Below are 15,763 nucleotides of genomic sequence, written 5' to 3'. Positions count from 1 at the left end.
TGGTGATGCCATGGCACAAAGACTTGTTCAGGTGAAATAAACCTACTGGTGAACAATAAAGGCTCAAATTAGAAGGCAGGTAAAAATTACACTTTTTTTTAAATTGCACATTATGATTAGAAAACATACTAGGTATGTATTGCAACTTTTAAAGCAAATCCCAGTGCAATTTTTTTTTTAAGAAACGAGTTCTATGTTGCCCAGGCTGGCCTTGGGCCTTGAACTCCTGGGGTGAAGCAATACTCCCACCTCAGCCTCCCAGGTAGTGAGTAGCTGGGACTACAGGCATGAGCCACTTGGCTCCTCCAGTGCAATTTTTAAAATCTTATATGAAGGATCTTTTCTTGGGTGATCAGGGGAGGTGAAGGGGGTAATATTACTAAGAATACAAAACTGAAGTCTATAGTCCTATACAATGACCCAACTAAAAACAGACACCTTTGGCTACAGATTTCTTTAAACAATAGATATGAAAATTTAATCCCTCCTTTACATGAAAAATAGCCATTTACAATCACTTTTCCTCTTCTAATGTTAAAGCAGGTTTTTAAAAGCACAGTCCTCCTGTTTGAATTATTTCCACATTCTAGTAAATACCAGCTGGTGGGAGCCAATACAGAATCTTCTGCTGAAGATACTGGGATATTATAGAACAAGAACAGAATAATCCATAATTAGTGACATTATATCTTAAAGCTCAAACTACTGCAGTTACAGGGGGCAGTGAGATAGTGCTGGCAATCAACTGTAGGCATTAGGGAGCAATTGGTAAAGTAGCAGATCCAAGGTACTGTTAACCATCCCATTACGAAGGCTAAACATTTATTTTTTTACATAAAATCCTATAATGAACAATTAGAACATGAGTATCAGCTAAGCCAGGACAAATGGTGCAAAACACTGCCTGCAGAATGCAATGTATTAATTTATGAAGTAGGCTATAATAGCCTTTATCATGCAAACCTTATATTTATTTATAAAAAGTTAAATTAGTCTGACCATGATGGAGTAACCTGAGACTAGCCCTTCCACCAAAACTACTAAAAAACTGGACAAGATACATGAAACAGCTATTCTTGGATGCTGGACAATAGACAGCACCAAACTGTGATCCCTGAGAGAAGACAAGCAAATTACCTGTGCCCTATGATTGTCCAAGCTTTGTATTTTCAGGCAGTTTCCAGACCCCAGTCAGAAAGGGAGAAACTGAGAATCTAGGGAGAGTGGAAACCCAATCAGAAACTTAAATGTGTTTCCGAAGGCTGAAGCAGCTGTAATTTGTGAGGCACTATTACATCTTTACTAAATTAGCTGCACATGTATTAGGTGAGATTTCACGAGGGTGGGCAAAGAACAACCATTGGGTAACAAGCAACTACTTGGGAACTATAAACACAACTACCAGAGTTTACACAGGCATTCTCCTTCTGACTGATTAAAGAGACCTTACTTAAACTCAGGCCATTCAGCTGAAACCTTTATAAACATGGCTACACTAGCCCTAGGGCAAAGGCTCCTCTTCAGGCCCAGCTGAACAAAGCTTTAAATAAAAACAAGCCTAATGTTGAATTATGGATTTTCTAACATATCCAAAAGTAAAATGTATGACAATAGCAAAAAGAACAGAAGACAGGAAAATGGAGACATAACACCATAGGATTCCTATACATTAAGTGGTATATAATTTGAAGGCAGAATGTCGTAAGTTAAAGGTATCTACTCTACTGTAGAGCAGCCACAGGAAAAAATAAAACAAATAAGTATATCTCCACTAAAAGAGGGGATAAGATGAAATATTACAAAATCTTTCATTCAAAAAATGACAGAAAAGAATAGATGGGATGAATAGAAAACAAATCGTAGACTGAAACCTAACCATATGGATACTCAAACTCAGAGTAAACGCACCATTTAATAACAACAATTAAAAGGAGACTGTCAGCTGGGCGCAGTGGCTCACACCTGTAATCCCAGCACTTTGGGAGGCCGAGGCGGGTGGATCACCTAAAGTCAGGAGTTCGAGACCAGCTTTGCCTACACAGGGGTAAATATACAAAACACAAAATATACAAAAATTAGCTGGGCATGGTGGCAGGCGCCTGTAATCCCAGCTCCTCAGGAGGCTGAGGCAGGAGAATCACTTGAACCCGGGAGCCGGAGGTTGCAGTGAGCCAAGATCTCACCACTGCACTCCAGCCTGGGTGGCAGAGCGAGACTCCATCTCAATGAATGAACGAATGAATGAATGAAGGAGACTGTCAGCCTAAATAAAAAAGCAAGACCTAACTATGTGCTAATTACAAGAAATGCATTGCAAATATATACACAGACTAAAAGTAAAAGGATGGGAAAAAATTATGTAAATACTGTAGTAATAAAGCTACAAGAGTTATATTCATGTTAAAGTAGCCTAGGGGATGGCAAATATTATCAAAATAAAGTGGGACAAGTCATTATAAAAGAATGAATTTACTGAGAAGACATAACAATCCTAAATATGTACGTACCTAAAAACAGAACTTCAAAATATATGAGACAAAACTGGTAGAACCAAATATTTGTCTTTTCAAAGACACAAAACATTCACCACAATAGACCATATGCCTTACCACAAAACAAATCTCAAATTCTGAAATCCTGAAAAAGACTGAAATCCTACAGAGTATGTTCTCTGACCACAACGGAATTAAATTAGTAACAATAAAATATCTACAGGAAGTTAAACATTACACTTTCATAATTCATAGGCCAAAAAAGACATTAAAAGAGAAATTAGAAAATATTCAAACTGAATAGTAGTACACAATATGTCATTTTGTGAGCTGCAACTGAAGCACTGCTCAGAGGAAAACTCAGATATTCACAGTATATACAAAAAAGCAAGCCTACACTTACCTCTCTCAGTATTAATTTGAAGTGCTTCACAGACCTAAATGTCAAACAAAGCTATAAACTTCCAGAATAAAATTAAAGAAAATATTAGTGACCTTAGGTTTAGAGACAATTCCTTAGATAGCATATAAAGGTCATTAACTCAAAAAGAAAAAAAAAATAACTGACTACATAAAGATTTTTTGCTCTCTGAAAGACACTGTTAAGAATGAAAAGGCAAGCCACAAATTACAAGAACATATTTGCAAAACATGTAATTTGCAAAACCTGTTATAAAGCACTCATATTCAGAATACTTTATGAACTCACAATAAACAAAAAACAACCTACTTTTTTTAATAAGCAAAAGATTTGAACAGACACTTCACCAAAGATATATAAATGGCAAATAAGCACATGAAAAGATAATCAACATTAGTCATCTGGAAATTACAAACTAAAACCATGATGATGTATTACTACAGACCCACTAGAATGACTTAAGTTAGTAAGAATGACAATACCAAGCATCAACATGGATTTGGAGCCCTGGAATTCTCATGCATTGCCAGTGGGAATGCAAAATAGGCCGTTATTTTAAAAACCATAAACACACTTACCCTACAATCCTGCAATTTCTACTCCTGGATTTTTAACCAAGAGAGATGAAAATATATGTCCATACAAAGATCTATGTTGCAAATATTCATAAGAGCTTTATTCATAATAGCCAAAAACCGGGCCGGGCATGGTGGCTCACGCCTGTAATCCAGCACTTTGGGAGGCTGAGGTGGGCGGATCACGAGCTCAAGAGATCGAGACCAACCCGGCTAACACGGTGAAACTCCATCTCTACTAAAAATACAAAAAGTTAGCCAAGTGTGGTGGCATGTGCCTGTAGTCCCAGCTACTCAGCAGGTTAAGGCAGGAGAATAGCTTTAACCCAGGAGGCGGAGGTTGCAATTAGCCGAGATCTCGCCACCGCACTCCAGCCTGGGCGACAGAGCGAGACTCCGTCTCAAATAAATAAATAAATAAACCCAAAACCTGGAAAAAAAAACCCAATATCCATTAACTAGTAAATAAAGGAATTGTGGAATATCCATACAATGGACTACGACTTAGCAATTAAATGGAGTAACTACTACTTTTAACAATATGAATGATTCTCAAAGCATTATGCTAAAATGAAAGAGGACAGGCACAAAATAATATATCCTGTATGATTTCATTTATATTACATCCTAGAAAAAAGGCAAAATTTGTGCAAATTATGCCTCTCTAAGGCTGATTTTTTAACCATGTGGCAGCAAAAAAGTCAAAGGTATACATATGTGCTCTGGTTAAGACAAGCATTTTCCCCAAATCTTAGTTACAGAAGGGTTCTGAGAAGTTAATGACTTGCCCCAAATTAGTAACCAGTGGAAACATGCTTTGGGATATAGATCACTTTACTGTAAATATAAACTTGGAATGTACGCTTTAGGAATGATTAAGAAGATCTGTATAACTAAGACCCATTGTTTTTGTTTTTGTTTTGAGACAGGGGTCTCGCTGTTACCCAGGCTAGAGTGCAGTGGTGCAATCATGGCTCACTGCTGTCTTGATGTCCTGGGCTCAAGCAACTCTCCTACCTCAGCTTCCTGAGTAGCTGGGACCACAGGTGAGCACCACCACAGCTGGATAATTATTATTATTATTATTTGGTAGAGGGGGTCTTGCAATGTTGCCCAGGCTGGTCTCAAACTCCAGGCCTCAAATGATTCTCTTGCCTCAGCTTCCCAGAATGCTGGGATTACAGGTGTAAGCCACTGTGCCTGGCCGACTAATACCCTTTCGATGGAGCTCCAGAACTATGTTTAACTCACAGTTAAGTATTAAAGGAAGTTTCAATTTATATAGGCAAGCCAGCTAAAACAGTTCAGGCCAAGAGTTGGATGATGTAGCACAGACATCTCAAATACTTAGCTTACCACAATACTGACCAATGGTCAAGTTTATTTTGGGACTGGAATATTTAAAAGTCCTTCATATTCTCTGCAGCTCCTACACACTGATCCTATTAAAGGCTTCCAGTTCTGAATCTTTTAGGTGCTCACCTTTCATTCTCACCTAATGCATTACCTCCAGGCAAATGGGGTGGTAAAGAAGAACTGGATTTTGAAAGGCAACATAATGACAACAGCTTATTAAAAAGCAAGACAAGGCCAGGCTTGGTGGCTCATGCCTGCAATCCTCCTAGCACTTTGGGAGGCTGACACAGGAGGATCGCTTGAGTTCTAGATCAGCCTGGGCAACATAGCGAGAACCCATCTCTACTAAAAATTTTAAAATTAGCCAGGCATGGTGGCACACACCTATAATCCCAGCTACTTGGGAGGATGAGGCAGGAGGATCCTTTGAGCCCAGGAGTTTGAGGCGGCAGTGTGCTATGATCATGCCACTACACTCCAGCCTGGGTGACAAAGCGAGACTTTGTCATTCATTTCTTCATTCATTCATTCATTCATAAACATAAATAATAAAAAGACAAGAAAACTGCTCTTAATACCTAATTAACCCTATCAACTTTAACCTTAGCATAGAGAAAAAAAATTAAGACTTTTCTTCAACTCTATCATCAACTCATTTTGCAGAAGTCTAACATTTAATCCACAAGTGGGCAATCCATGGAAAAGCAATTACTACAAGTTCACTAATGCTTACTATACATACCTCACCTCTTCATTTCCTCTTGTCTGACTTTTCACCGAGTTTTTCTCCCCTCCTCTTTCTGACCCTTTTATATGGTTATCATAGCTACTTTGTAAGAAAACAATAAAGAGGATACTTATGCCTAACCAGTGAAAAGTACTGACTTTATATCTTTGCTTTTGTACTTACTATGGTGATAAGCTCTTTAGGGGAAACTTCTACACTGTATAAGCATAAATAATGGGAAAGGAATACTGATTTATTCTATACCCATTATGAACACTTTTCCCTCTAAGCCATTGAAAAATGGAAGATACTTTACTATTTTCACTCCACTGATCCTGAATATTATCTCATATATAAACTGAGTGTACCTACGTATATTAATGTTTACTCTGAAAGTCCAAACTATTTTTAAATACGTAGAAAGCCCACTGGAGAAATAGTCATACTAACATTAAATATACTGGTCAAAATTCTCAGTTGTAAGTAAAAAAAAAAAACCCAAATCAAGCTAATTTACACAAAATTAAAAAAAAAATTTTTTGAGACACGGTCTCACTCTGTCACCCAGGCTAGAGTGCAGTAACGTGATCACGGCTCACTGCAACCTTGACCTTCCAGACTCAAGGGACCCTCCCATGTCAGCACCCCAAGTAGGTGGGACCACAGGCGTGTGCTACCACACCTGGCTAATTTTTTTATTTTTTGTAGAGACAAGTCTCCCTACGTTGCCCAGGCTGGTCTCCAACTCCTGGGCTCAAGCAGTCGTCTTGCCTCAGCCTCCCAAAGTGCTGTGATTACAGGTGCGAGCCACGGCACCCAGCCCAAAAATCAGAATTTGATGGCTCACAGGATAATGAGATGCTGCATAGAAACAAGGAAAAAAACTTCAGGACCAGGGCCTCAAAGGCACAGTGCCATGGGATCCATCTCTATCTCATGCTCCTCTTTACTTGTTTGGCCTCATTCTGGTTTCATTCTCTTCCACTGCAGACAGACCTCCTGCTTGGGGTAGGGCAGGAATGAAAGAATCTCAAAAATAAGAAATCCAGTGAATGTTGCTATTCCTTTTACTAGTATAATTAAGTGTTGGAAGCAGATCCCTAATGTCCAAAAAATATGATTTAAGGATACAACTTAGGAATTATCAATAATCCTACTAAATGTAAAAGTTAAGAAAATCTAACCCCTGGCACTGAACCACTAACTTATAATTACAGAAAGTCCTGTCACACATGCTGTGGTTTCTCTTCATAATGAATAAATCTTTTTGCCTTTTACTAAAGGTTTCCGTGGAGAGTTGAGGCCTTGCTTAGGCAGGGGTAAATATGAGAAAGAAAAAAAAAGTCTTAACAGGTTAAAAAAAAAAAAAAAAAGGAAAAGAGGCATAAAAATCAATTTAATGGGCTTATATATATATGACAGTTTAGCAAGAAAGAGGGCAATCTCATTTTAAAAATGTAATCAATAACGGCACAAATCTGAAACTAAAGTGTGAGACTCCTGCTTTTGGTTATCATATAGTCGCCACAGTAATAATGACTAAAATTCATGTAGCACTCACATAGCTAACTATCCCTGAAGAAATGCTTCCTTTCTCAAGAGGTTTAAGTGGAAAGGAATACGAAATTTCTTAACATATCTATGTTCTAAATAACTTTGCTTCAGGAGTAATCACTCTGAAACAACTGAGTGTTAAATAAAAACCAGCAACCCCCAAATCTTCACTGATCCATCACTTTAACTGATCAGTTTGCTACCAACTACAGTGTTTACCTTTCCAGTAACACTTCTAGTTCCATACAAACTGTTTTGTTCTACATAACTGCACTAGATTTGGAAGTACACTCAGAATTTAAACGATGACCTACATTCAGTGGTGTGTGGGTACCTATAAAACACAGAAAAGGGCCCACTTTCTTCTCTTTTCTTTTTTTTTTTTTTTTGAGATGGAGTCTCGCCCTGTCGCCCAGGCTGGAGTGCAGTGGCGCAATCTCGGCTCACTGCAAGCTCCGCCTCTTGGGTTCACGCCATTCTCCTGCCTCAGCCTCCCGAGTAGCGAGGACTACAGGCACCCACCACCATGCCCGGCTAATTTTTTTGTATTTTTTAGTAAAGACGGGGTTTCACCGTGTTAGCCAGGATGGTCTTGATCTCCTGACCTCATGATCCGCCCGCCTCGGCCTCCCAAAGTGCTGGGATTACAGGCATGAGCCACCGCACCCAGCCAAAAGGGCCCACTTTCTACTAATTTTTTTCAAGCTCAATCTGAGGCAAGAAAACGATACTCTGTTTTTAACAAGAAGCAAATTTATGTTTATAATAAAGAATTACATACATGGTGATATTTATTATTCCTTAATACAAAGTTCTGTTATATGCTGAGAGATATACTATTTATGAAAAAATTATAAAAATGAAGAGTTACAATTAATGGAGGGGAGAAGTCCAGGTCCTTGCTTATAATTTTAACAGCCAATATGTATAGAGTACTATTCTAAGTGCTTCACCATTTATTAGTCATTAATCTTACTCAACTCTACAAAGTAGGTAATATTATTATCCTCATTTTATAAAGAGGGAAACTAAGGAGCAGAGAGATAAGGTAACTTGCCCAAGTCATAAAGCTAGCTAATAAATAATTTACAGATGCAAGTTTAAACCATAATAAGAAATTAAGTAAGAACAACACATATACAGCAAATACAAAAACAAGAGAAAAGTCAAAGCACTCAATCTCAAAAAGGCAGAAAAGCAACATAAATTAAGAAACTAATTTTTTTCTCTCAGTGCAATGAAACCAGGTCTGTATCACTGGGGGTTGGGGGAGTAGGGCAAATAATCTGTGTTCTCAAATTGTACAAAAATCTCAAAAAAAGTAACATATTTCCTGTGGGCCGGGCACAGTAATCCCAGGAGTTTGAGACCAGTCTGGGCAATACGGCAATACCCAGTCTTTACAAGAAATAAAAATTCAGCTGAGCATGGTGGAGGCTAAATTGGGAGGATGGCTTGGGCCTGGGAGGGTCGTGGGAGCCTGGAAGGTCGAGGCTGCAGTAGACTGTGCCACTGCACTTCAGCCTGGGCAACAGAGTGAGAATTTGTCTCAAAAAAAAAAAAAAAAGAAAAGAAAAGAAAAATTAACATATTTCTTAAATAAATAAAAGCACTCTTAACTTTTGGGAAGCACATTCTGGAGAAAACGTGTATTAAATAAATGACGGCACTCTGGAAACTAACTTTTCATTCCTAAATATGCTTTAAAGAATACAGCAAATAGCTAAAAGCAATCCTTCATAATTTTATCATGTTTAGCACTTTTTACTGAGAAACAGAAAGTTCTACAATAATCAAAGTGGATCAATCTATCACCGTGGTATACATAGTCACTGAGTCTTATCTCTGAAAAATATTTTCAGATTATGTAAATGTTTTATCTCTGAGATAACCTTCAACAAAATGAAAAAGACATATTCCTGCTATTTCCGCAAAAGGCCAACAATTTGTGGTACTGATAAAAGAAGATTAATTTGCCATCTAGAACAACGTATAGCCATGAAATTCAATTTAGAAACAGAGCTGCAATCACTCTAATCCACCAAAACAATCAACAGTTACTATCTATTTCAGAGTACTGAAGCAAATCCACTTTCATTCTATTTTTACTCCTAAAGTGTGCAATGCTAGTAAGCAAAGGGTCTGTTTCTCAAAACTGAAATGATTCTGGTCTTGCTTTGGTTTCTTCTGGTCTGTTCTAGTAGGAAGCAGTAGCTACAGTGTCTGACATGAACATGATACTTGTGCTTACTACTAAACTATATATATTCCTTTAGCTCTAGAAAACTAATACAGCATTGAGCTTCTTGAGTTACCCTCAGTCACTATAAGGCTGTTCTCATCCAGGTCTGTAGAAGGAAAGCTTCCACCACGGTTACTCCCATTCTGAATCCTCAACTTGTTTCCCATCCCCAGGTTTTACAAGGTTGTTAGGAAAAAAAATCTTACTTGCATCTGACTGTGGAAGTCCTTCCTACCTATATGCCATTACTCTTAGGTGGTACAAGCAAGATCTCATCTAGATTTCTTGGCTGCCTTTTACCAATGTAATCATAGCATGAAGCTTTGAAATGTGAGATCCTGAGACAGGTCACTCTTTTCAAAGTGTCTATCATTACTCCTTGGTGAGTCAGCTGCTGGACTGCTGCCAGTGTGCTCTTTGTTGGCTTTATCATGAAACCATATTCCTGTAGAGCTGGAATGGTGGCCAAAACACTGCATTTCAAAAGACTCCTTCAAAGTGTGTATCAAAAAAAAAAGATACAGATACACATCCAAGCAAGCCATTCACTTGTTTTAGTAAGAGAGGGAATGAATAATACAAAGGAGGTTAAGTAGTTTTGTTAAAAGATTCTCTTATGTGCAAGTATCCAAAAATATCCTGTAATATCACTTGATAATTTTCTTTGAGTAGATTTTATGCAAATGGATACATTTAAAATTTTTTATGCCCTTGAGGAAAGAAAACTCAACTTTTCTGTCTCAGGTAAGAACTCTGAGAAGTTAAGTAAAAGCTTGAGATACTCAAAAGGATTCTCTGACGGTCCATCAACTATTGGTGAAGGGGGAAAACATCTACTCTTTAGTAAGTAGCTTTAGTAATGGGTTTTAGAGGAACCCATCAATAAAAAATTTTGTAATTTTTTTTGAGACGGAGTATCGCTCTGTCGCCCAGGCTGGAGTGCAGTGGTGCTATCTTGGCTCACTGTAAGCTCTGCCTCCCGGGTTCACGCCATTCTTCTGCCTCAGCCTCCCAAGTAGCTGGGACTACAGGCGCCCACCACCGCGCCCGGCTAATTTTTTGTATTTTTTTAGTAAAGACGGGGTTTCATTCTGTTAGCCAGGATGGTCTCGATCTCCTGACCTCGTGATCCACCCGCCTCGGCCTCCCAAAGTGCTGGGATTACAGGAGTGAGCCACCGCACCAGGCCAAATTTTGTAATTTTTAGGGGGTTTTTGGATTTTGTTTGAGACCAAGTCTCACTCTGTCACCTGGGCTGGAGTGCAGTGGTGCAATCTCAGCTCACTGCAACCTCTGCCTCCTGGTTTAAGCAATTCTCCTGCCTCAGCCTCCCAAGTAGCTAGGATTACAGATGCACGCCACCATGCCCAGCTAATTTTTGTGTTTTTAGTAGAGACGGGGTTTCACCACATTGGCCAGGCTGGTCTCGAACTCCTGGCCTCAAGTGATCCATCCGCCTCTGTCTCCCAAAGTGCTGGGATACAGGCATGAGCCACCACATCAGCCAAATTTTTAATTTTTATAAGGTGAAACAATGTTCAGAATGGGGAAAGCGGGACTAGATATAGGGCAACTCAAGCAGTTCCACAGTACAGGAATGAAAAAGCTCCTAGCTCTGAATAAAATAATGGATAGTAATAATGCTTTCAGGGTATAAAAAGTGAGACAGGCCAGGTGCGGTGGTTCACCCCTACAATCCCAGCACTTCGGGAGGCCGAGGGAGATGGATCACTTGAGGTCTGGAGTTGGAGACCAGCCTGGCCAATATGGTGAAACTCCGTCTCTATTAAAAATACAAAAAAAAAATTAGCCAGGTGTGGTGGCACACGCCTGTAATCCCAGCTACCAGGGAGGCTGAGGCAGGAGAATTGCTTGAACCTGGGAGATGGAGACTGCAGTGAGCCAAGATCACACTACTGCACTCCAGTCTGGGCAACAAAGCGAGACTCCGTCTCAGATAGATAGACAGACAGATAGATAGGTAGATGGATAGATTAAATGTGAGACAAATATATTCGTGTACGGTACTGGTCTCTTTAGAAGACACCAAAGTTTTTCCTATAAACTTTGAAAACAAGCCTGGCACAGTGGTACACACCTAGTCCCGGTTACCTGGGAGGCTGAGACAGGAGGACTGCTTGATCCAAGGAGTTAAAGGCCAGCATAGAAAACATAGTGAGAACCCCATCTCAAAAGAAAAACAAAAAAAAAGCCATCCTGAGCAAATGCTCTGGATGAATCTAGACTTTCAGATGCTCAGAACTTGTTTGACATTTGTCAGTAAAAGGATATATAATGACTTTGAAAAAAGTTAATATGTAACAGCTAATATATAAAAGGTTAACAGGTTTAGGAAACTTGCCATAATTTAAAATATGCTTTTGCAAGTGTTTAGTGCACAAATTTAAAATATGCACCAAAACCCCATAAAATTGTTTTAATATCCAAAATGGGGAAAGCTGTAAAAATATAGTAATAAAAGATGCAAGTTCAAAAACACCGAATACATAAAATGCATAACTCCACATAGCAGCTATTATATTAAAGGCAAGATATTCCCCAACAAGTAAATTCAAACAACTTCATTTAATTTAAAATGCTTGAAAGAACATTACCTTACATCAAGAAAGTACCTTATCCAAAGGAAAGGACTCAAGCACCAAAAGATACAACCCTGTAACTTATACTTCTGAATTCCCTAGCCCTTAAGACTTACACACGGTAAAAGGGCTCAACTATGAAACTTTATCAATTATGAAATTTTCATAGCATCAACTACTATATATCAACTATGATACAAATATCAACTATGAAATTTTAAGGAGAGGGATCACCCTTTTACTTACACAGTTGTCCTTTGAACAACAGGGGTTTGAACTGCACAGGTCCACTCATGTGCGGATTTCTTTTAACCAAATGTGGATGGAAAAAGTATTCTCGGGATGTGAAACCTATATATACAGCAGGCCGAGGGCCAGCTTTTCATATAGGCAGGTTCCACAGGGGCAACTGGGGGACTTAAGTATGCCCAGATTTTGGTGTATGTGGGCGGTCCTGGAACCCATCCCCCAAGTATACCAAGGATATACTGTAGTAGGATATATGCTGACTTTCTGTATTATTCTCTGTATAACCACTAAAAATGAAAAATGTATGATAAGCTTCTTACTCCATTCTGATGTAGCAATAGCTCTAAGAACCATAACAGGATAGCAAATTGGTATGTTTAAATCTTGGTAGAAATGTAAATTTCCATATGCCATCTGTGATGGTGATTAAAAAGTTTTCCTCCAACACTGGTCCTCCTACTCAACCCTGTCCTAAAGCTCCAACTGTCTAACACACTTGTAACTTAATTGTCTAACTGCTTCTAACTGCTCCCATGTTTAAAACCAAGACACACACATACACTCAACACACACACATACCCCTCTGAGCTCTGTCCATCTTCCTGCTAAAATCAACTCCCCTTGCTACCTATTCTATCATCTTTGAATATTTTTGCTTCTTACATTTATTGTCTTTCAACTCTTAACGCAGATCCTTAGGGGAAAGAGGATGTATAACTGTTGTGTTGTTATCACTGTAGTAACAGTAGCAACAAAATATTATAAGCACCTGCTGAATTCTCACAAGAGCCCTAAGAGGTATTATTGTTATCCCCATTTTAAACCCGAGACTCAGAGAAGTTAAAGAACTTCCCCAAGATCACAGAGGTAAGTGGCAGAACCACAATTCAAACCCAAGCCTGAGCTCTTATTCACGAAAGTAAACTGCAAAAGTGGAAACAGCATCCAACTTGATGTCTGGACTCAAGTACTATTTCAGCTACTCACTAGCAGTGCAACCTCAGGTAAGTCCTGACAGCTATGAAACACAATGTACTTACTTGTAAAGTAGGAGTAACAATATATGGCCTGCCGTGCCTACTTCACAAGGTAGCAATGAAGATTAAGTGTGCAACTGATAAAGCTAATTAAAATTCTGTTTGTATTACTAATCCCACAGCTGCTACCTCCATACTCCCATGGTGTTAATTTTGGCAACCCTATCCTGGCATTCTAGACTTGGATCACCAACACTGCTGTCTCAGTTAAAGTAAAGAGCTATAAGTCTTGTCCACATCAGACAGCCACATATAGAAGACCAACTGTTAACCTGCAATCCCCATTATTGGCAAAACTGGGCAGGTATTTCCAGGCAGGTATTTTAATGTGAAATAGCCAAAAATAATGATAGCCTACAAATGAGCTACCTGTTCGCCAAAAATAATGATAGCCTACAAATGAGATACCTGTTCACCAAATGACCATATTTCAAGTGTAATATCCCTTGGTTCCAAACACAATATTCAGTTTTCTAAATATTCAACATCAGAAGGAACATACATTAATGAGAAAAGCTCTGTAGTTCTAGTACCTCTGTACACCTAGCACCTCAATTATATAATACATTTAAACTGAGGGCTTAAACTAAGATTCCATACTACACAAAAGAAATGGCTGGGCAAGGTGGCTCACACCTGTGATCCCAGCACATTGGGAGGCTGAGGCAGGCGGATCTCTTGAGCCCAGGAGTTCAAGATGGGCAACATGACGCAATCCCATCTCTACATACATACAAAAAAACCATAAAAATTAGCCAGGCGTGGTGGCATGTTCCTACAGTCCCAGCACCCAGGAAGCTAAGTTGGGAGGATCACGTCAGCCCAGGAGGTTGAGGCTGCAGTGAGCCATGATTGCACCACTGCACTCCAGCCTTGGTGTCTCAAAAAAAGAAAAAAAGAAAATCAAAAACACTACTATTCTCTGAAACATCAAACCACCTATGGCCTCTGTAGTCTGACTCAGAGTTGGAACTGGAACCTCAAAAAATTAACTTGCAAAAACGGCCTGCAAACTCTTTTTTATTTTTATTTTTTTGAGATGGAGTCTCATTCTGTTACCCAAGCTGGAGTGGACTGGCACAATCTCGGCTCACTACAGCCTCCACCTCCTGGATTCAAGTGATTCTCATGCCTCAGCCTCCAAGTAGCTGGGATTACAGGCACGTGCCATCACGCCCAGATAATTTTTGTGTTTTTAATAGAGACAAGATTTCACCATGTTGCCTAGGCGCTGGCCTCGAGCTCCTGACCTCAAGTGATCTGCCCTCCTCGGCCTCCCAAAGTGCTAGGATTACAGGCATGAGCCACCACATCTAGCCTGCAATCTCTTTTCTAAGGTAAAAAGGTCTCATCTATTTCTCTTGGCCTCAGATTGCTGCAAAAAGAAAGCTCACTACATAGCAACAAAGAAGATAATTTATTAACATAGGTAATCAACCTAAGTTTTATGTCTTATTCACATGAAACTCTGCTTATCAATATTAATACCTCCAGCCATCTTGGGGGAGGAGAGGGGAGGAGAGGAGAAGAAAAAGGAATTCTGTAGTGCTAAAATTTTTCCCAAATATTTTTTACTTACAAACTTTCATAACCGGCCAGGCACGGTGGCTCACGCCTGTAATCCCAGCACTCTGAGAGGCCAAGACAGGCGGATCACAAGGTCAGGAGTTCAAGACCAGCCTGGCCAATATCTCTACTAAAAATACAAAAAAATTAGCCAGGCATGGTGGTGGGCACCTGTAGTCCCAGGTACTCAGGAGGCTGAGACAGGAGATCACGCCACTGCACTCCAGCCTAGGCAACACAGCGAGACTCCATCTCAAAAAAAAAAAAACTTTCATAACCAATTATATAACCATTCTACTACTCAGAGGAACAAAAAAGTCAATGATTTACAATTTAAAAGCTACTAAAAACATAAAATATGAAATTATGCACTAATGCGTTTTATATATAAATTTACCCATTAAACAAGTATGTGTGTGTACTTCTTTAAAAAAATTCTAATGACTTACAGTTTATACTATAAGATTATTTATACAAACAGATTATTCTCATTCCAGAGTGGGCTTTTTTAGGGATGAAATTTACTAAGCAATTTATAATGTTCTGTGAAAATCACCAGCTTTTTCAGGTTCTCTAATAAAGTTATAAAAGTTCCAGGCACCATAATTTTTTAAACCATAAAAAAAAATACATGGGCACATGTGTATGTATGCATGCATGAATGCTTTTATGGCAGTTTTATTTGTAATTACCAAAAACTGGAAACAACCCAAATGAACTGGGGAATGAACACAGAAGCTGTTGTACATCCATACAATGGAATGCTCCTAACCAACAGAAAGTAATTACTAATACATAAAAACATGGATGAATCTCAAAATACATTAGGTTAAATAAAAGACATCAGTCTCAAGAAGCCACAAACTGAGTCAAGCAGGATGATCCCTTGAGACCAGGAGCTTGCCGCCAGCATAGGCAATATAACAAGACCTCCCATTTCTATT

At 39.0% G+C, this 15,763-nt stretch overlaps 1 protein-coding gene and 1 pseudogene across 11 annotated transcripts in view; one reads left to right on the top strand and one right to left on the bottom strand.

The window, feature by feature from the left end:
- The window catches only part of MTMR3 (myotubularin related protein 3), a 147,123-nt gene that overhangs the window by 112,768 nt on the left and 18,592 nt on the right, over nucleotides 1–15,763 (bottom strand). The window lies entirely within an intron of this gene.
- LOC129023734 (U5 spliceosomal RNA) lies at nucleotides 6,815–6,869 on the top strand (annotated as a pseudogene).

This window comes from Pongo pygmaeus, chromosome 23, assembly GCF_028885625.2.
Source record: "Pongo pygmaeus isolate AG05252 chromosome 23, NHGRI_mPonPyg2-v2.0_pri, whole genome shotgun sequence".
Classification (NCBI taxonomy): Eukaryota; Metazoa; Chordata; class Mammalia; order Primates; family Hominidae; genus Pongo; species Pongo pygmaeus.
Note: the sequence above shows the minus strand (reverse complement) of the source record. Positions and strands in the feature narration are given on the sequence as shown.